Source organism: Olea europaea, unplaced genomic scaffold (assembly GCF_002742605.1).
Source record: "Olea europaea var. sylvestris unplaced genomic scaffold, O_europaea_v1 scaffold3592, whole genome shotgun sequence".
Classification (NCBI taxonomy): Eukaryota; Viridiplantae; Streptophyta; class Magnoliopsida; order Lamiales; family Oleaceae; genus Olea; species Olea europaea.
In genome coordinates this window covers 7848-31077 of record NW_019255124.1, presented here as the reverse complement: position 1 = coordinate 31077, position 23230 = coordinate 7848, and the positions used below count along the sequence as shown (strand labels likewise).

The 23230-nt window shown below is 34.5% G+C and overlaps 2 pseudogenes; one reads left to right on the top strand and one right to left on the bottom strand.

Moving 5' to 3' along the window:
• Positions 1-3678: 3678 nt before the first annotated feature.
• LOC111386526 lies at positions 3679-14200 on the top strand (annotated as a pseudogene).
• Positions 14201-16278: 2078 nt separating this feature from the next.
• LOC111386525 lies at positions 16279-22675 on the bottom strand (annotated as a pseudogene).
• Positions 22676-23230: the final 555 nt, after the last annotated feature.

Genomic DNA, 23230 nt, shown 5'->3' with positions numbered 1-23230 from the left:
AGGCTCAAGCATGAGCCCCCATAATAACGGAGGCCTCAACATGAGCCTCCATAACTTTACTTTACTAAAAAAAAAAAAGAAATTCATCAAAACATATTACTTTATAAAAATTAATTTTAAAAATTATATTTGATAGATTATGTAATTTTGAAACACAATCTAATATATTAAGATTAGAATCATTTCACGATAAAAATGAAATGGTAACAAAAACTTATTTTTCGAAAAATAAATATATTCATTTGTTAACATGTTTGGTCTTCATTTTTTAAAATTTTTTTTTTCAAACATATTTTCAATCATATATTTATGGAATTTACATTTTTGCTCTTGAATTAGTGTGGAAAAATAGAAAGGTATGACTATAGTGTGTAAAAATGAAGAAAAATTAAATAGGGCTCTATGAAATAATCCTCCACGCCGCGTAAATTGAGGAAAAGCAACAAAATCACTGTATCAAATACGTAAGATAAACGACGTCGTTGTTTTCTCTCAATAAAAAAAAAAACTACAGTGAGGGTGAAATATAATAATACTAAAAATTATAAAATAATCAAATTTTTATTAATTTTAAAAAATAATAGGGAGGCTCAACATGGAGAATGGAGGCCTCCATGTTAATTATGGAGGCCTCATGGCCTCCAGAATTCTGGAGGCTCGTGCTTGAGCCTCCGGAATTACGGAGGCTCAAGCATGATCCTCCGTAATAATGGAGGCCTCAACATGAGCCTCCGTTTAACAGAAGCATTAGGAACATAATGTTTCCGTTAAACAGAGGCTCATGCTTGAACCTCCATAATATTACTTTACTAAAAAAAAAAAAAATCATAAAAACATATTACTTTGCAAAAATTATATTTGATATATTATGCAATTTTGAAGCACAATCTAAATATTAAGATTAGAATCATTTCACGATAAAAATGAAATGGTAATAAAAAATTATTTTTCGAAAAATAAATATATTCATTTGTTAACATGTTTGGTCTTATTAATAAAGTTTTTTTTCAAACCTATTTTCAATCATATATTTATAGAATTCACACTTTTGCTCTTGAATTAGCGTGGAGAAATAGAGAGACATGACTGTAGCGTGTAAAAATGGAGAAAGAGTAAAGAGAACTCTATGACATAATCCTCTACGCAAAGTAAATTGAGAAAAAGCAACAAAATCACTGTATCAAACACGTAAGACAAACGACGTCGTTGCTTTCTCTCAATAAAATAAAGGTACAGTGAGACAAAATGAAAAAATCTACTGTTCTTTCTATAACAGTGAAACATTGACTTTTTTATATAGTAGTGACATACCCCACAAATATATATCCTATTCCAAAAACGGATTTCTTAAATAATTAATCTATCTGACACACGTCTTTGATATATCCTTTTCAAACCACTACAATATGGACAACTCAAATCGTTGTCCTGATCAAAGAAACGAGAATAACTAAGCCATATATTAAAAAAAATTATAAATAACTGTAACCACCACCTTTTTTCTCCCTCCCCTCTCACAAGAAAAAATAAAAAAATCTCACTATATATGTACATTTCCAGATTCTAGAATCATTAGTTGATTAACAAAAGAGATCAATATATGTATGTAATTGAATTTGTAGCTGTCGCATGAATTTCTCACTCGGAAATGGCCTCTGTAGCTCTACTTTCTTCAGATCATTCTCCGATTCTCTTGCAATTACCGGTTCGCTACCCTCAATTTCAGCTTATTTTAACGGGGATTAAATCATCGCAGTTAAAATGTGAGTTTTCTGGAAAATCGTTGTTGTTGCAAAGGAGTGAGGATTTCCTGCGCTTGATTCCAGTGAAGAAAGGTGCAATCAAGTGTTTTTAGGAATCCAAGGAGAGGGAGAGTGTGACGGAAGTAATAAATAAGGATGGGGGTGATGTAGTCGGTGATGACGTTTCTGATAGAGAGGTGGCTAGTCAGGAGTTCTCTAACGGTTCTGTTGGTTTGGTGAGGAGTTCGACTCGAATTCTGTCTCTGGGGATTCGTTGAATCTTGGAATTCGTGAACCTATCTATGAGGTAATTTTCCTGAAGTGCTTGTTTCTTAATTTAATTTTTTATTTCTGATAATTGATTGTCTCAAATCTATATGAAAGTAACTTGTGGTGATGGAATGGAAAATTTGTAATTGTTGTTCTTTTTAATTTGGTAAAATTTGGAGTTGGAAATGTTACACTGCATGTTATTTTATTTGGTAATATAAAAATCAACTTAGCAAACAAGCAATGTATTTAGAATCAGGAAAAACTATAGGTCAGTGCATCCACATCCATAAGAGTTCAATATGCTGTTAAAAAAATTGGAAGGACATAGATTGCCTTAGAAGTAGAATAAATTCCACTGATTTATAGGTTCATAATTGTCACGTCTTCTTCTGTGTCGAGTGCATGTTCAGAGAGATTTCAGATTGAATGTATCAAATTATTTCTCACCAAAATTTTGAAGGGAAGCCACACAACTCTGGCTCTCTATTGATGAATTTTTCAATTTACTTCACAGAATGAAACAGTGTTGCTGGTTATTCTATGTGTTACAAGTGCAGACACTATTTTTAGTAGTTTAATAATTTGTAATTGCTTAGTCCTAGAAATCAAATAATGATGGAATTTCAAGCAAAGAATGTATTGTGATTTCAACAGATATTGTAAGGCAGAGCTTATGTTTGTCTTATCCTTCCATTGGTCCATTTTAGGCATATAAACTAATAAACGAAGCAGCTGAATTCTCTCTAGTTAATATTAAGCTTAATTCATGGCTCACTTGTTCATGTTTATGTCCATTCATTGTTCCCCATCAATAGGTTGTGGAAGTAAGGTCAGATGGGAATGTATCTACCAGAAAAAAATAATGAGACGACACTTGTTGAAGTCAAGTAGTGAATAATAAGTTTGTGATGTACTGAGCTCAGTTCACTTTTTTGGAGTTGAAAAATATCATTAAAGTTCAGTTCTGTAGTGGCTTATATCTCTACATCTCTACATCTCTCATTAATTTATTGTTTGATAAAGTAATAATCAGTTGATTCTCATCTCTGAAATTGTACCGCGATTTTTGAATTTAGCAGACGTAAGCAATTAATCTTCCTTCTTTATTTGAGAATGGTTACACATTTTATAAACTTTTTCTTTCCTGGTCAATTAGTCTATATGAATCAGTGATGTCAATGGACTTCAATCAAGTTTGTTAATTCTTCTTCCCTATTGTTTCTATTATTGTTCTCTGGACACGATATTTCTTTTTTACAATAGGTCTCCGTCCTCGAGATATTAGAAGATTTGATCCATCATTGTGGTTAACCAACTCAATGCCTTCTTTGCTGGTACCGATAATGAATTGCTTTCTGCGGTAGTCTACATTGTGCAATTATTTAACAATATGGTTGTGTGCATAGCTAATCTTGATTGGTTTATACAGCCATATACTGCCTTTTTTTCATAGTTGTGTAACAATATTGCAATTGCATCAATGATCAATTTCTTTTGGTTTCTTGTTCTTATCGACAAAATTAAAAAGAGAAAGCATAGCTTCCATAGAATTCCAAATCCACGAAATTTAGTTAGAATTGAACTGCTGCTTAAAAAAATAAGGTTTTGCTGCCTGGCAATATGATTAGGAGAAGTTCTATGACTCAATTTTATGTAGAAATAAGTTTAAAAACTGGAAAGTAATAACACTTCTTGGAGTTGGTTGCAATTGTATCTCTGTGCCTTTTCCTGCAAACTGGTTAAAGTTGGCACTGTATGATTGTTCCTCCCACCTCAACAGTACTTTCGTACTATATTATCAGAAAACTTAAAACTCACAATGTAGAATTCATACTATATTCACTGGTTCAAATTGATTTATGTTTGTTTTTTCTGTATTTTATCAAGGTAAGAAAGCATGCGATTTTGCTGAACTTGGGCTCTTTGCGAGCGATAGCAATGCAAGAAAATGTTTATATATTCAACTATAATTGGTATCTCTTTCAAGATTAATAGTCTTGATATTTTTGTTTGAGATTTTACTGTATTTAATTGATGTTTGACATAGTTTCTCATCAATTTAATATTTGTTTCTTGGTTATCAATAGTAAAGGTGGAAAAGCTTTTATTGATGCATTATTGCCCTGCCTGAATCCAAAGAACATGAATGGAGGACCATCAATGCCATTTGTCCTTGAGGTTAGTTTTCTGCTAGTAATTTTTTCTACTTCAATCACTCAACTTGACAATTAATGGATGGGGGCTGCATTGTTATTTGAGACCAAACTCTCCCAGATTTTAAATGATTTTGGCATTAAGATTGTGGATTTTCACGAAGTCCATGAATGCATAGATGAGAAAATTACAGTATACTTTCAAGTTTCACAGGATTAAAATTGTAAAAAATAAGCTTTTAAGCAAGGACCTAATATAATTATTGTCCTATAGGGAACTGCCGATTGCCATACAATAAAAAAGAGACTTTCAAACGTTAAATAATGGTATTGGGTACCAGCATGGGAAAACAGGCTCGGCTACTAAGGCAGTGAACACCTATAGCAGGCGAAGCGCTAAGTTTTTGAATGAATGGGGTCTAGAGAATGATAATGCGTTGGAGGTGTGGATGTGTGGCGCTGAGAAGGGAAACGCAGATAATGTTGCTGAACAGGTGGAGGAAGATGAGGGACACTACTACGATCCTATTTATGCTGATGAGATAATGAAAGCTAGTGCACTTGACGTCAGACCACCACCTTCTAATTGGGTTCTTCAAAGAATTCTGGATTTTAGCAAGATGGTAGGAGTGTCCTGTAATGGGTATGAAGATAGGCTCTTACAATTGTTTAAGGATTTGGAGGCTAGCAGGGGACAAGGGATGGGGACTCCAGGAGGGTATGAAGATATGCTCTTATAATTAGTTGGAACGTACGTGGGCTTAATGAACCAGGGAAAAGGTTAGGAGTTCAAAATCTATTGAGGAAATGGAGGGCTGACCTTGTATGTTTACAAGAAATAAAGATGGAGGATGCGTCGAGGGATTTTGTGAGTAGCCTTATGGAGGGGGGCAGCATGTAGGGTATCAGTTTGTAGGGTCATCAGGGGCCTCGGGAGGTGTACTAATAATGTGGGACACCAGAGTCTTTGATATGGAGGAGGTTAGCGAAGGTCTGTTTTCTCAATCGATCTCATTTAGAAATATCAAGGATAGTTTCCGGTGGATATCCGTAGGAGTCTATGGGCCTAATGTAGATGAGCATAGAAGTGGACTGTGGGTTGAATTGGCTGGTATGATGGCTTGGTGGAACTTTCCAACGTGTATCGGGGGAGATTTTAATGTGATCCGTTTTCCTACTGAGAGGTCTAGTAGGGGGAGATTAACAAGGGCTATGTAGGACTTTTCATATTTTATCAGGAAGAACGCATTGGTGGATCTGCCTATGATTGGGAGAGACTTTACTTGGTCTTCTAATCGGGATCAACCTATCCTATCCAGAATAGATCTGTTTTTGGTATGTGGAGCATGAGAGGCTAAGTATCCAGAGGAGAATGGAGAGACTGTATTCTGATCATTTCCCTATATCGTTATCTGGGAATGTGAGGCATGCTGGAAAAAAACCTTTTAGGTTTGAAAAGATGTGGCTTGAAGTAGATGGTTTCGGGGAACGAGTACGGAATTAGTGGACGTCTTATGACTTCAGGGGATCTCCCAGTTATGTGTTGGATTGCAAATTGAAGGCACTGAAAAGAGATCTAAAGAGGTGGAATGAGGAGGTGGTGGGAGATGTAATGCCCCAATTTTTCATTAAACATAGACATGGGAACGTTACGAAAAACTCACTTTTCTTTATTTATAAATGCGGAACTATATAAAAATAAAATTCTTCAATAAACAAATAACTGTAACATTTAAATTTAAATAATTGAAAGCGCATCTAACCATAAACATAAACTCCTAAATAATTCAAATAATACGTTCTAAATAAAATTAAACAAATTGCTAAATTTAAAACAACAAACTTATTTCTTTTTCTCTATTCTTCATTCACTTGGCAGCCAGCATCACCAATTTTTCACTGCTCCAATCGACCCGAACTAATCTGTAAAATTAATGTAAGAGTGAGTATTTTAAAAATACCCAGTAAGATACGTGCAAATTTTCTTACACAGATATATAACAAATAAATAATACACTTCATACCGCTCTTCTCTTATGGAGTATATCGATGACCAAGTGACACACCCATCTTAGGTCCTCTTAATTTCCATGTAGAAATTTCATATATCTTTCTCTAGAACCCGTAGGTCCACTAGCATTCCATGCATATTTAATCGCATATAAGAGCATAAGGAAACGTAAACACTTTGCACATAAATGTATCTTACCTTGATATTAAAATTCCAAAAATATGAATGCGTGTTCCAAATTTCTGAATTTCTTGACTGCGTCAATAAAATTAGCTTGCTTTCTCTTCAAAATATTTTACCTCTCTCTACTGCGTGTGTATAATTTCTAGGATGTATTCTGATCTTTCTTTCTCTCTCTCAATGGTTTTTTTTCCTGTCGGGCAGTGTGCCTCTAATTTCTTTCTCTCTCTCTCTCTGATTATCTCTCTCTATTTGTGTGGTCCATCCCCCCAGGCACACTAGGTATTTATAGTGCAGGATTTTTGAAAAAGTGGGACACTGCACCATTAATTTTTATCTTATTCAACCAAAAAGATTTATTGGGTATGTACAATACACCTATGTTTTTATCCAAATCACGTGATAGAGGTTCCATCAACAAAGTGATATGATTTATATAGGACAAAACAGTACATACTATTAATGAGGTGGAAGAGTCTTGAGAAAGGAATTACAATAGCTATTTATTTCAACTCACAAAATCTGGTCTAGAATTTGGTGAATTATTTACTTACGGAAGTTTGATACTAAAATTCTAATTGAATAATGGATACAGGGGTTTAAGATATATCATATTGGATTAGCACTAACAATTAGCATTTATCCTAATCAAATTAGGATTATGATTAACAATCAAAATTTATCATAGCCTGTGCTTGGGATTATTATTATTATACACGTGCAGTCATGATTATCTTAAAACTAAAATCATAAATCAACTTCAATTATTCATCAAATCTAGCATCTTGAACATAAATATCTATGTGTTATTCAATCTTACTATAATAGAGTACGGTGGACAAGATTTCTAGTACCAAAGCAAATATTAAAATTATTTGACTACTATTATCTGCCCTTTTCTTTCTCCAAAAGAAAAATAATATTAAAATAAAATCACCCTTTTTCTACAATTTCTTCACGTGGAAATTTATCTACCTTTATCAACTCCCAAATCAAAACAAATAAATTAATTATTAAAATAATACACTCAATCACTATACACGTGGCAGCTTCATGATATAAACTAATCAACTAAAATACTATAAAATACCAATTTCCTCAAAGGTCAATATCTTAGGCTTAACTTATCCGAATTAATTTTTTCTCGGTCCTAAAATGCATAATTAAATACGAGCTATCTAACGAGTATAATATTTATATACTTATACTCACTCTATCAAAATTCACATATTTGACCCGAAAAAAAAATTTAAGAATATATTTTGACTTAGTCCCTCGACTTTCGAAATAATATAGATAATAAATAAATTTTTATTCAAAAATTTTGGGATGTTACAAGAGATGTTAACCATCGCAAAAATTAATGCTTATCGGTCATTGAGGAGTTGGATAGGAGGGAGGAAAGGAGAGGACTGGCAGGGAAGAGAGGGTGAGACGAGGAGAATTAAGAGAAGAATTGGAGAGGTTGGTTGAGATGGAGGAGACTACTTGACGTTAGAAATCTAGGATCAAATGGTTGAAGAGGGGGACAAATGCACCCGCTTTTTTTATAGGGTTGCGAACTTCAATAGGCGCAACAATTCTATTAATATGTTGAAGGTAGATGACGTTACCTTTGAGGATCTACAGGAGATTGGAACCCAGATGGTAAGCTTCTATCAGAACCTGTATCAAAAGCAGTTTGACTGGAGGCCAGAATTGGAAGGGCTACAGTTTTCCTCTATATCTGAGGAGGATGCCAGCTGGTTAGAGAGGCCTTTTGGGGAGGATGAAATTAGGGAGGTGGTGTTCATCATGAATGATGATAAGGCGCCAAGACCGGACGGATTTTCGTTCTTGTTCTATAATACTTGTTGGGAAGTGGTGCGATCGGACATTGTCGAAGTCCTTACTTATTTCTTTCAATGTGGAAGGTTCTTGAGAAGTGCCAGTGCTACATTTATTGTGCTGATTCCAAAGAAATCAGGAGCGACGGATATTAAAGACTTTCGTCCTATTAGTCTTGTGAGCAGTGTTTACAAGATTATTGCGAAGATTTTGGTAAATAGATTGAAGGAGGTGCTGGGAAAAGTGGTGTCCAAGTTTTAGAATGCTTTCGTTAAAGGACGCCATATTTTGGATTCAGTACTTATAACAAACGAATGCATTGAATCAAGACTGTGCCTGGGTGTTCCTGGAATGCTATGTAAGCTTGACATTCAGAAAACTTATGATCACGTAAATTGGAGATTTCTCTTGTATATGCTCAGGCGATGTGGCTTTAGGGATAAGTGGTGTAAGTGGATTCAATTTTGCATCTCCACAGTTTCTTTTTCAGTTATGGTGAATGGCATTCCGGAGGGTTATTTTCGTAGTAGCAGAGGATTGAGTTATGGGGATCCTTTATCCCCGTTGCTGTTCGTCATTGTAATGGAGGCTTTCAGTAAGATGCTTGAGAAGGTCGTGGGGGAGAGTTTACTAAGGGGCTTTATGGTTGAGCAGTTACAGGTATCTCATTTGCTCTTCGTAGACGACACACTGATTTTCTGTGATGCAAAGGTAGAGCAAATCAGGAATTTGCAACGTTTGCTCTTGTGCTTTGAAGCTGTATCTGGATTGAAAATTAATCTGGGGAAATCTGAAGCTATCACAGTGGGAGAGGTGGATAATAACATGGTGGAGTTGGCTGCTATACTAGGATGCAGGGTTGCGCGATTGCCTATGACATATCTTGGGCTGCCTTTAGGCACTCAGTTTAAAAGCACACATATTTGAAATTTCCTTCCTTGAATCGTATTGCATTGTTGTCGTCTGTCATGGTGAATGATGTTTTAGATATTCATGATGGGAATATCAGCTGGAACATTGCTTTTGCACGGGGTTTGCAGGATTGGGAGTTAGACGACTACGCGCTGCTTTTGACATCTTTATATGAGGTACAAATCAGGGCAGGAGATGGTGATTGCAGCGGGTGGAGGTCGGCACGGGATGGCATGTTTTCAGTCGGCACTTTCTTTAAATCTTTATTGGGACCTGAGGACAGCTCTTTCCCTTGGAAGGCAGTGTGGAAGAGTAAATTACCACCACGAGTAGCATTTTTACTATGGACAGTGGTCAGAGGACAGGTGCTAATTGGCGAAAAACCTACGGACAAGGGGTTTTTGTATTACAGAGTGGTGCTTTATGTGTCAGAGGGATGGGGAGACAATCGATCACTTGTTCCTCCATTGTGATGTTGCTAGTTTACCGTGGAATGAGATTTTTGCATCACAACACATAGATTGGGTGATGCCAAGGCGTATGGAAGACGTGTTAAAGACATGGAGGAGAAAATTTCGCGACAAGGATAGCATACTTGCATGGGAGCTTATTCCGAGCTGCATAGTTTGGTGTAGGAATAGCCGATGCTTTGACAATCAAACAAGAACAATAGAGCAACTTAGAAAATTGTTTTATTTTACATTGTATACTTGGTTTAATAAGGTGGCTACTAGTCATATAGATGAGCTGCCCAATTTATGTCGTTTCTTACGGATTTGTACTGATAATACACTTCCTGTGTATTATGGTTTGATTTATAAAATACTTGATTACCATTCAAAAAATAAATAAAATAATGGCATTGGGTGTTTTTTAGGTGTCTCGTTTGTTAAACAAGACTTCTTTTATTATGCAATGTTCTGAAAAGACTACGAAGAGACTATAAAATAGTGTGAAAACTACCCTTCATAAAGAAACAAAATAGCAATTATATCTAACAGTCTTTTGCCTCATCAGTAACTTTCTTTTTCAAATTTCATTTCAAGATAAAGTGGACACTATTCTTGTACATATTTGCTGCTAGTCTGAGCATTCCAGTAGTTACAGAGCATTTTATCTATCATCAAATCTGTAGTCAATTCATCTATAGAAATATTTTCACATTTCAATCACCATGCTTAATGTTGACTATCCATAATTGTAAAGAAGGAGGAATAGCTACTCAAAAGTTTCCTCCATCCTAGCCTCATATCTTTATTTGTGAATAAATTTTTTACTTATTGCAAAACAATGAAGAGTTGCTGTTATTTTTGTTTGCATTGGAAACTAATGTCCCCTTCTGCAGAAACTATCATTTCAAGTCCTTTAGCAGTGTTTTGTTATTCACTGCATTGTTCATCCATACAGTGAACCTGAAATGTTGATTGTTTAAAAAATTTGACCCACTTCCAATGTGAAATTATTAGGTGGTTGAGGCAACACTACATTCACGGATACAGCGTTTGGAGCAGAGATTATGGGATTTAGAATCACGCAGGAGTATGGGAACATAGTGAGTTAACGTTTTCTAGTCCTCATTTCCCTGCCAGTTGTCACGTGTCTTTGGTGGGGTTATCTAGGGTCTTCTCACTTCTTCCTGAATTTTTTGTACTGAGGAGAAAGGTGAGAACCATGAGAGCTCAATTGATTCAATTGCTAATTCTGCTCTGAAAATATTCCCTTTTTTAATTCTATAGTACTTTTTTTTTAAATAACAAAAACTGAAACAGCTATTTGCATCGTGGAGAAGAATACTACGTGGGTCTCTCTATATATGACAGCAGTGTCTAATTTCCTGGATAAAATGTAATTTTCAATCCTATATTAACATCCTTCAATTGGAGACACCTTTTTTGTCAAATCAACAGTTTTAAAAAACAGTATTATTTACACTTTTGATAATGGTAACATGTACATAAAAAGAGAAATGGATTGACTGTTACTTCAGGAACATGCATAACTTCAAGAATTTCTCACCATCACAAAAAAATCAACCAAAAATTTGAAGAAATAATTAATGAAAGTCATGTTTTTGGCATATATCTTACTCCTGTTATAAAGAAAACACTAAGAACTTAATTTAGGCTTTTTAGAACATTCTATCTTCCTTCTATCATTATCAACAACTGAATGAGCTATCATTTGCTTCAGGTGCAAGCTTTACTTGAGGTTCTGTCAAACAGATTGACAGGTGAAATATTGGAGGAACTTCGAATTAGCAAGCAGAGATTGGTATACAGTTTCCCTCTGATTTGGTAACATATCCTCCATCAAAATTATTGACGTATAATAACCATGTATACTTATAAAGGTTGAATTGGGCTCACGAGCGGGGGCAACCAAACAAATGCTGCTTGATATTCTTGAGGACACACATGAAATATGACGTATTTGTATTATGGGAAGAAATTGTACCCTTCAGAAAAATGATGAGATGGAATGCTCTGTTCTCCTGGAAAAGCAGATTGCTGAGGGTAAGTCATGTAAGGTTGATTCATCATCAATTCATCATGGTAAATCAAGTTGTGGAATTGAACATATTGTCAATTTGTCAATCATTCCTGATTTGAGGGTTTCTTCTGCAGAGGAGGAAGAAGAAATTGAAATACTTTTAGAAAACTATCTCCAAAGGTAGTTCATGGCATCCTTCAATTCTATGCAGAGTATATAGGGTGGCTGCTGGCTACCTTGGCATTGTGTGATATCATTTATTTCTACTTTTAACAGAAATCATGCGGGAAGCATCACTTGCTGCAGTTCAGACATCTGCAACCCTTGACCCATAAATATTTTCCTAACCGTGATGTTATATAAATAACTATCAGAGAATTAAAGATTTCGTGAAAGAAGTGTATGTTTTGAGTGTAATTTTGCTACTGTTGTTACTCAATAAAAAAAATGTGACAGTATGAGATAATATTTTCTTTTAATCCAATAAATAAGCCGTCTTTATTTTTTATCCTCATTTTGTTAATTGACCTTAGATATCGTCAGCTAAGCTTGTTGTAGTTTCTGAACATAGTTTTAAAAAATTTTGATTTATTGAAGCTGTTCGCAGTCTTTCAATTTTTTTAGTAAAAGCTAGGCTTTATGAAGTTTTATTCTTTTTCATTTGTGGTCATTGTTAGTTAAGATCAGCATGGAGCTACTAAAAATTTTGGTCTATGTATTCTTTATCTCAGTTAACTATCCTTTCCCTAATGTCTTGAAACTGCAGGTGTGAATCTTGTCATGGTCAGGCAGAGAGGCTTCTTGATTCAGCGAAAGAAATGGAAGATTCCATTGCAGTCAACCTTAGGTTAATTGCCAACCCTTATCTTTTTCCATCTATTTTTTAATCTACAAACTGAATTTTAAATGAAAACATTTGTGCTACATGAAGCAATGGTAGCCTTCTGGTCAGCTGTCCCAATATGCCTTTCATCATGCTACAATGATTAAGTTGTTCACTCAATTTATATTCTCTTATCAGAGTACAAGAAAAAAAATATTTAAGTTGTTAACATTTCTTTAAATTTATCCAAGAACACTAGAAATAAAAAACAAGGTAGTACATATAAGTCTGTTAATTTTGCAAATATACTTGGAACTTAATGGAGGATTTGGCCGTTTTTGTGAAATTTGTGTTTAAAAAATGAAATATTTTAGATTATTGAGGGTAGCATTTAATCAAAAATATCGGTGAACTTCATTTGTCATAGGAGTTATCTAGTAGTACACTAGTCATTTATCTTGCTATGAGCATCGTTAAACTATATATTTTCTTGGTTCATTGGATAATTCGTAACAACTATCTTTATTCAAAACATGGATCTTTCCATTATTTACTGATGGCCTTTTCTCTTATCAGCTCTCGGAGGCTTGAGGTAAGCAGAGTGGAACTTTTTCTTCAGGTTGGGACATTTTGTATTGCAGTTGGTGCTCTAGTTGCAGGTAACGAGCTCTCTATGAGTAAACTAAAATGGTCATTACTTGAATGATTAGCAGCTTTCTTTTGGTTAAACTTCATGTACATGTACTATTAGGATACTTGACATGTCTGTAACTCTTTACTTTAAGAACAATGTCATAGCATATAGAGTGATGTAATTTTCTAATTAACATCGCCCCTTAGGCACAAGTTTGGGGCCCTCCATAGCTCCACTCTCAAGTTGGTTCAACAGTTTGACACTATGCTGAGACTTTAAATATTAGGCGCGATATTAGTATAAGTATATGGTGTCTCTCTCTGGTTTTTCGTTCGATATCTTTTACACACTTAACCTCACTACACAATTACAAATTTTCCTACAAGTAACTAATTTTTTTCTTATCTTTTTCACATCTCTTTTCAATTTTAAGTAAATGATTTTATCATATATTTTACTAAATCTTTGAGACCTTGCATTAAAATCATTTGTTAACAGAACATTACTGAGTATATGTATTGATGAACCTTGTCAACTTATAGGTTATCTTTAGATTTTTTGCCTCTTAGAGGCCTTGCCAGACTGGCAAAGAAGTTGACTCTAGCTTCTTTGTGATCGCTTAAAGCAGTTAAGAAGAACGTAAGAGGAAAAATTATGAGGTAAACAGTTACATTTGAGAATACATTTTGCTTGTCTTACAACATTGAAGGTTAACTCTTAATTCTATTTATTTGGTTCTGCCTCAAATTTGTTTTGTACTTTCACAGTTTTTGCAGTGTCACTAAAATATTATGGCTTAATCAAATTTGAGAAGTGAGCAACGGTAATCAATCAAATTACAAACTGAGATTATTCCAATGTTTGATTATGCCCTTCTAATGGAAATTGAACATCAATATTCCTCAAACCTTGAATCATATAATGTCATCCCCTTGCATATAGAAGCCACTGAGGCTCATAAAAACATTGGCTGTAGGTATATTTGGCATGAACTTGAGGTCCTACCTTGAGAAGCGTGCGATATGTCCTTTGGGTCTATTTATATGCCAATGTTTCTTTTCCTAATGTTTGGCTTATGTTTGCTTTCTAATCTTATTCACTTCGTCACATTTTGGCTCTGCATTTTGCATTTTGGATAACAACTGCAGGAATTATTGTTGGTGCAGTAATTGTATTTTTTATATTGTATTCATACCTCAGGAAAAGGAAAAACTATAAACACGAGAGAACGAGTAAGCTAGACCACCTTCTTCATCTTGTTATACTATGAATATTTTCACTCCACTGCCACAGATGGTTACACACCCAGCAGTGTCGTCGTTTTTATAGGGAACAATGGAGACTGCTAAGCAAAGAGAAACAGAGAGAGAAATAAGCTAAAGATCAATTGTGTTTCTATATCTATATCACAACTCGATGGCTCCTTGCTTCATACAGACCAAATTTAGCAACCAACACATCCCTTTTCGCATACAGTATTTTCTGTACTATAATTGTATTGAACTATTAGGCTTTGTACGTTGTGGAGAGCTTCCATTACAAGAGTTGAAGTAGGCATTCCTTTATTCGTCCCCATCCAAATTTTATAGTTATTTGGAAGCGAGGTCATAATCCCCTATCTACTTTTTAAGTTGCTCATGCAACGAGTGTAGATGTTGGCTTTTGAAATAGTTTAGGCGGAGTTGAGTTTGTTGACTGGACTCAAATTGTAATTTACCACCATTACATATGCAATGTTCTTGTTTTGTACGTGCTTACAATTAATATGCTAATAAGTCATTCACTGTTATTTTGAATCTAATGCTACTAGTGCTCACCAATAAAATATGAATCATTTAATTGAACATTTCATTTAATGATACATAATGTTACTTGGACCGATGATGCTAAAAGAATGAATAATGCTATGTAGCCTCATGAGATAGTAATCATGATCTAGATGGTACTATGAAAGGTGAAATCAAATAAGTCATTTAATACCACCTAAACTGGAATTGCATCCTCAACGGGCTAAATAATATTACTCTAAAAGATTCACTCATTTTGAGATAAGTTTGAGAAACTTTCAATCCTATATTTTTACTAGATTTTTAAATATGAAAAAAATATTCTTATTGATGTGAATTGAATATTTTACTACATAGAAATTTTTTATTGATAACTTGTAGAATGTTTGTATATCACAAAGAGAGAGAGAGAGAGAGAGAGAGAGAGAGAGAGAGAGAGAAATAATAAATAGTTTAATTAGAAATTATAAAAAAATGTAAACATTTAGAGTAACAATGGCTTTATTCTTAATAATTTTTAAGTATGAAAAAAATATTTTAATTGAGATGAATTGAATATTTTATTACATAGAAATTTTTTATTGATAACTTACAAAATGTTTGTACATCACAAACACAAAAATGAGAAATAATAAACATTTCAATTAGAAATTATAAAATTAAGATGTAAACATTTAGAGTATCAATAACTTTACAATATTAATAATTTATGAATATAAAATTAATTAATGACAAGTATATTATAACTTACACCTAACAGAATTTTATACTATGAAATTTTTAAAATATCTCTAAGCAATAATCCGTCAGTCCATTCAATAATCCGTCAGTCCATTTACTAACCCACCTTTTAAGCATTGACTTGATGACTCAATGATTTAATCAGGTCGATGCTCGGGTCAGATCTAATATCAACTAAACAATGATTTTAGGTTTCATCAAACTCATCATGGCTTGCAGATCAACACAATGTTCTTGTACCTACCACTATGCTAAGGATTTGGCATATTCTACTTTGGCAGAGCAATAACAAATTTCTCGAAATACTGTCATAGAGATCCGTTACAGTGCACCAATAAACAATTCTGGTCTAACAAATCATAATCTAAAGCAATTCTGAAACATATGCCCTAGTATAGAAAATAAACATTGTACAGAGAAATATGCATTGAGAACAAGAAGTTCAGAAATGATACTTATATAATAGAAATTTACTGGGAGTTTTACAGGTGCTGAAATGGTGGTATCTAATTGGCTATTTTAACTATTTTTTTTGCTCAAAATCCAATGAAATATTGCCGTGTGACATTCTGTAAAATTCCTAGTAAATTTTCTCCGTACATGTAGCATTGCTCCAAGAAGTTACATTCTTCCGGTTCTCATTCTCCTAAGCACTTGAATAAATAATTGGAAAGAAGCAATCCCTGACATAAATGGGAAAATATAAATAAGTAAATCACAGAAATTTTCGAAGAGGCAAAGGGTAAAACTCATTTGAAGACAACACACAATCACATTGACTAGGGCTGTTTTGGAGGGTTCACCGTAGGTTGAGAATATTTAACTGGTTTTGGTGCTCCATCAATAGCAATGTTTCCCACTCCATCCTCCATCGCCTCCCTCTCATCCTTTTCCCTCTTCTTTTCTGCACAATCGTTTCCCATTGAATGGAGTTGAGACATAGAAGGGGTGAGTCTCTTAGGGCCTGCACTGATCCATGGATGATTAAGACATTGTGCTGCTGTTGGCCTTTTCTCTGGCACAAAATCGAGTATCTGGACCAGGAAATCTGCCATGTCATTTGCATCCTGCTCACTAAACTCATACTTCTCGCTAAGCACCTTATTAAGATGCCAAAATTTTAATCGTCGTATATGTCTCAAACCACCATATCTATTAAATAATTCTCGGGAATAGCGCCCACCTAAGGCAACCTGCGAGATGTTTGTGAAGCATGGGAAATTGGTGACTGCATACGGATAAAAGTATCAAAGGTAGGAAACTTCACAAAATTGATCTAGCCCACAGATTTAAAGAAGGGGAAACGAATTATCCTAATTTGCTTCCTAACAAGCAGTGTAGAAACATTCTCACCTTCCGTGGCATCATACCAAGAAGCTCCATCATCAAGGCCAAATGATCCTTCAAAGAAAAGCACTTAAAATAAATAATAAATCAACTTTACCAGAAACCAATATATGTAACTCATATAACTATTTTTACAAATTTGATCCAGAGGTTGATTGAGACAGGGCATTATGAAACTAGACATTGGGAAGGAAAAGAAAAGTAAAAACACAAGCATAATCTGAATATTTTCCTTAACTTAAAAAGAAGCCAGAATTGAACCAATCCGAAACAAGCTAAAGGAAAATACAACAGATGCAAGCTTAATATCAAATAACAAATACTTTGATAGAATCTGCAAAAGATAGTTCATCTCCATTAAAGCTCAAAATCTTATCACATCAACCTCTTACCTTCGACTTCAAAATCGAAGAGATGCATAGATATTACCACAAAAGAAACACGTGAATAGAAGACGTGAGATGGAAAAGGAGCAAACTAAAGGCGGCAACAATGCGCAACTACTGCATCCATATAATCACCACGAATAATAACTCGAACACAATGTAAAATTTTGCACCACAGTCTCTCGTAGCCAACCCAGCTCAGATTATATATTCGAATACTCAAATCTTAGTGAAGAAACGGTCATCAATGTCCAATTGTCAGATTCACTTTCCAGAGACAATACATTATATAATGGTAATAACAAAGTTTGGGTGGAAGAGGGGGGAAAAAACAAATGAGAAAAAATCAATCCAAAAGAGAGAGTATCAATGGTGTAGAATAACAGGGTAAAAGCATTACAAGTGTTTGATGAGAAAATAACAGATATATACTGATAGAGAAGATAAAATTAAACAAAAAGTAGTTATGGAAGCAAGTAAGATGTCAAGGAAATGTACCTTTTTTAAATGTTATGACAATGAACGGGACTACTAGCCTCATTATCTGGCTCATCACTGTCAGAAGCTTCCTTCCCCCACACACTTTTGAGCTGCTCGCTTAGCCTTTTTTCGGATTTTCTTTTTTCTGGTTCTTGGTCAGGTCTCCGTTTGAGCTCTTTCCATCTTTAGAAGTCCCAGACTCAGACAGGATCTTGCTTTTACTGAATGGCAAGACAAAAGGCGTATCTGACTTTGTCGGATCTTTAGCTGGATCGATCATTGAAAGAAGTAATATGTTCTCTGGTTTCAAGTCTGTGTGTATGATTGACAGATGCCTGTGCAAATAATCCAATCCGACTAAAATATGAAAGCAAATTTCTTTAACCATATGAAGAGGAATTCCTCTGTAGTCTGAATATTTAATTAGGTTCAAAAGATTGTCACCCAAGTATTCAAAAACCACACAAACATGCTGCCCATTTGGCCCAGAATGCTTAAAGTGGTCCAAAAGCTTTACAACACATTTCTTATCTTCAGGGTCTCCCTCGACAATCAGTTTTAATATAGTGATCTCGTCCATTGCTGCTTCAGTGTAGTGCTGCGCACTCTTTTGAACTTTAAGAGCTATGTACCGCTATTATCAAACATGTAACCAAATAAGGAAACAATAATTTATTACCAGCTAATTGACAGTAAGCAGGTTGTCAAGCTAAACACAATTAATAATGTGCATTACACTCTCAATCTTTGTATGTGTGTGTTAGTTGAGAGAGAGAGAGAGAGAGAGAGAGAGAGAGAGAGAGAGAAGTTGTTGGGGTTCAGACTTGTGCATTTGCTCCATTCGTTTTTCCCACACGCATTGGCGTCGATATCACCTTTTCACTCGCTTTAAACCAATAACTTCTTTTCTTCATCAAACACAGAACATAATTATATTATATATAGAATTGATGATCTTATTTGTTATCCACCAGCTAGGAAGCACCGACACGCTCCCGGCGACGACGTACCGGTGTCCGACAGATACGCGTCCAATACGTCGCTGACGAGTGTCGGAGTCACGTGAGGCTTTGGTGGGTCGAAAAAATGAAACCAGTGGAAGTGAGGTTTCTGGGGAACAGGGGAAGGAAAGAAAATCGCGAAGGAAAGAAGAAAAAAGAGAAGAAGAAGAAGAAGAACCTGCTAGCTGGTTCATTGTCAGAGAAAGAAAGAAAGAAAGAAAAAAAGAGAGAAGAGAAGATGAAGAGACGGCTGAAATGAAAAGTCATCCTTTACCAATGCAAATTTCAATTTGTGGGCCCACCACTGTAAATTTTCTCTTTTAGTGCACGTTTTGTATCTTTTCAACTACTGTAATTTTTTATAAAACAATGTACAATATTTTGTTTGATCAATTTGTACCATTTTACCCTTCAACAACAAATCAAACTTATATAAGAACACATACATTTTCTTCCTCAGTCACAGCAACTCGTGAAAATTGTAAGAAAATCTCAGAACATCCAAGTTTTTTTTTGTTATTTCATCTTTTTCAAAAATTTCATCAATCCACATTTGAAGAATTATTTGCAAGATCAAGAAGAAGATATTTTTTCAAGTTTCGGGTAATATCGCTCCTATTTTATTTAAGTATTTGAAATTATTTTTCTTTTGAAGTTATGAGTGATAATGCTATGGATGATGATTTATCTAAACCTCTTTGGAAATATGTTACAAAACTTGATAAATTTAATGAAAATGGTGGTAACATTATTTGGCAATGTAATTTTTGTAATGCAACTAGGATAAGTTCTTACACAAGAGTGAAGGCACATTTGTTAAAATTATAAGGCTATGGAATTGGGGCTTGTGGAAAAGTAACTATGAAAGATATATGTGAAATGCAAAAAATGGAAGATGAAGCCAAGTTGAGAATGCAAACTAAGGCGGGGAAAAGAGTGCCATTGCCATCGAATAATATGGGTTCTAAGGATTGTTATGTTTTGGAGGAAAGGAAAAGAAAGAATAGTGCAATAGAAAATGCTTTTAATGTGATAACACGTGACCAATTGGATTCCGAAATTGCTAAAATATTTTATTCAAGTGGTTTGCCTTTTACTCTTGCAAGAAATCCTTATCACATTAGTTCTTGTACTCTTGCTTCCAATAGTCAAATTTCGGGATATTTGCCTCCCGGTTGCAACAAGTTGAGAACTACTCTTCTTCAAAATGAGAAAAAAAAATGTGGAAAGATTATTAAATCCAATTAAAGGCACATGGGCGGAAAAAGGAGTTACCATTGTGAGTGATGGATGGAGTGATCCACAAAGAAGGCCACTAATTAATTTTATGGCGGTGACCTAGAGTGGACCAATGTTTTTAAAAGCGGTTGATTGTTCCGGTGAAACAAAAAATAAATATTTTATTGCTAACTTGATAAAGGAGGTTATAAATGAAATTGGTCATCAAAAGGTGGTTCAAGTAATAACCGATAATGCTCCAAATTGCAAAGGTGCCGGACAAATAACTGAATTGGAGTATCCTCATATTTTTTGGACACCATGTGTTGTACACACACTAAATCTTGCTTTGAAGAACATTTGTGCCTCAAAGAATGTTGAAAATAATTTGATTACATATGAGGAATGCAATTGGATTACTAATCTTCATGATGATGTAATGATTATAAATTTTTTTATCATGAACCATTCCATGAGACTAGCAATGTTTAATGAATTTGTGCTTTTGAAGTTGCTTTCCGTAGCGGAGACACGATTTGCTTCTATTATTGTCATGTTAAAAAGATTTAAGCTTATTCGACGTGGTCTTCAAGCTTAGGTTATTAGTGGAAAATGGTCACTTTATCGAGAAGATGACATGATGAAGGCAAGTTTTGTAAAATTGAAAATATTTGATGATCTTTGGTGGGACTCTATAAGTTATGTTCTTTCCTTCACTTCTCCCATTTATGACATGCTTAGATTTTGTGATACGGATAAATCTTGCCTTCACTTGGTTTATGACATGTGGGATACAATGATTGAGAAAGTAAGAGGAATAATTTATAGGCATGAGAAAAAAGTTCAAGAAGAGGAATCATCATTCTACAATGTTGTTCATTGGATACTTGTAGATCGTTGGAACAAAAATAACACTCCACTTCATTGCTTGTCTCATTCTCTAAATCCAAGGTAATTTTTAAATCTAATTCATACATTTAATGTTTATTTACATTATCATAATATTTAATATATTTAGTTAATTATTGAATGAATTGTCATTTTTTTATTTTTTTCTCTTGTTTAGGTACTATAGCGAGGAATGGCTTAATGAGGACCCCACACGACTTGCTCCACATAGAGATGTAGAGATTTCAAGAGAAAGAATAAAATGCTTTAAGAGGTACTTGTCAAATGAAGAGCGTATTATGGTGAATAAGGAGTATGCCAAATTCTCAACTATGGAAGATGACTTTGGTGATTTTGAATCCATCCATGATCGTTACCGCTTGGACCCAAAGACTTGATGGGTTATTTATGGTGCTTGCACACCTATGCTTCAAAGTTATGCTTTTAAATTATTCTTCTTCATCGTGTTGTGAGCAAAATTGGAGTACTTATTCCTTTTTGCACTCTCTTAAACGAAATAAGCTAACTCCAAAACGTGCGGAAGATTTGGTTTTCGTCCATAGCAATCTTCGTCTCTTGTCAAGGAGGAGTGCGCAATACTCACACGGAGAGACTAAAATGTGGGATATCGGTGGAGATGCATTTGATACATTTGAAGATATTGGTGTGCTTGAAGTCGCCAATTTATCTCTAGACGAACCGGAATTGGAGGCGATGGTATTTGCTGGTAGAGATGAAGATGTTGAAGAGATTCAAGATGAATGATGTAATTAATTTCATTTTTACTTTTTGAACTTATGTCATTAAGAAACATTGATGAATTTAATGTCAAGTTTGATTTCTATTTATCATTATATATATGATTCAATAAGTACAAAAAATTAATTACTTTAAACTATAAAATTAAAATAAACAAATTTTTTTTTTAATCAACGTGTCGACGATGTGTCGTGTTGGAACTTTTTAAAAAAATCACGTGTCGGCGTGGCCGACACGATGCTTTTAGTCCACCAGAGTGCAAATTAACAACAAATATTTTCATTCTTCATTTACAACTACAATACAAACTAAGCCTTGCTATGAATAAATTTGACACCAGCTACATCCTACATGAATCCATTTTTGTCACTCGTCACAACATCTCTATGTACATCATATGAATCTTAGTAAAATAATATGCATACTGGAAGCTATTGTGGTTGAGTATACCTTCTCGGGCCAGCTAAACTTTCAGTTGTAAATATAAGCTACTTAAGTAGACAATACGGGTATGTTTAGTATACCCTCTAGGGCCAGAGTAAACATTTTTATCTCAAAATAACAGACAATGAGTACAAGAAACTCTGCCAATAAGAATAAACTATCTATTATTACTATTGATACCTATATTTTTCCATTTCTCAGGCTAATATATATCATCATAGAATACCCTAAGATCATTAGCAATAAGCTATAAAAAGTAACAGAAAATGAATATGATGTTAAACTGAGACAGTTTTACATGTATCTTTAAAACATGCATATTATGAAAAAGAAGGAAAATATATCTGTAAAACGTACCGAATTGTGTGTATCCCAAGCGAGCCAGAAGGTGGAGAAGTAACCCCAGCCGAGCTAACTTTGAATTACATATCGACCGTGCCTGAATGTGTGACCGATTCGCACAGCGTGGTACCCCCCGCGCCTGTAGTCCTCCGTCTCCTCGTCTTCCGACTTGTAATCGCTAGTCTCACTCTGATCGTCGCCGTTCCTCTCCACCGCCGCCACCTCCTCCTCCGCCATCGATCGATCAATGGGCTAGATTCTAACCACTCAAAATGAATGTTACTATAAATTTCAAAATGCGATCCAAGTGACGGGGCGCGATAGCAGAAGGAAACACTAGTTGCAGTTCAAACTGTGTGTGATTGTCATTCTCGAACACAGTGAGTGATTAGGATTTTAATTCGAGACGAGAAAATGTTGAGTAATTATTTTATTTTATCATTTTTTTTCTCTTATTATCAACGAGGATGTGTCTGTTTTTTCCTTAGTGAGAAGGTAAAAGAATATGATGAATTATAAACTTTATTCTATAAATAGGAAATTGTATATTTATTATGCTATTTTAATTTTAATAATAGATTTCATAGGATGTATAACTTTCTAATTACACAATTCATTAACTTCTATCAAAATTTACGAATATTTGATTTTTAACTTCACCAATTTGGGACTTAATCTTTAAAATTTCTTCAGGTTCATATGAGGGGTTCAATGCGCTCATTCATAATTGATTATTGTCGATTGCTCTTTTCTCCTTCTTCTTCTATTTAATTCAATGTAATATTAGCTTTG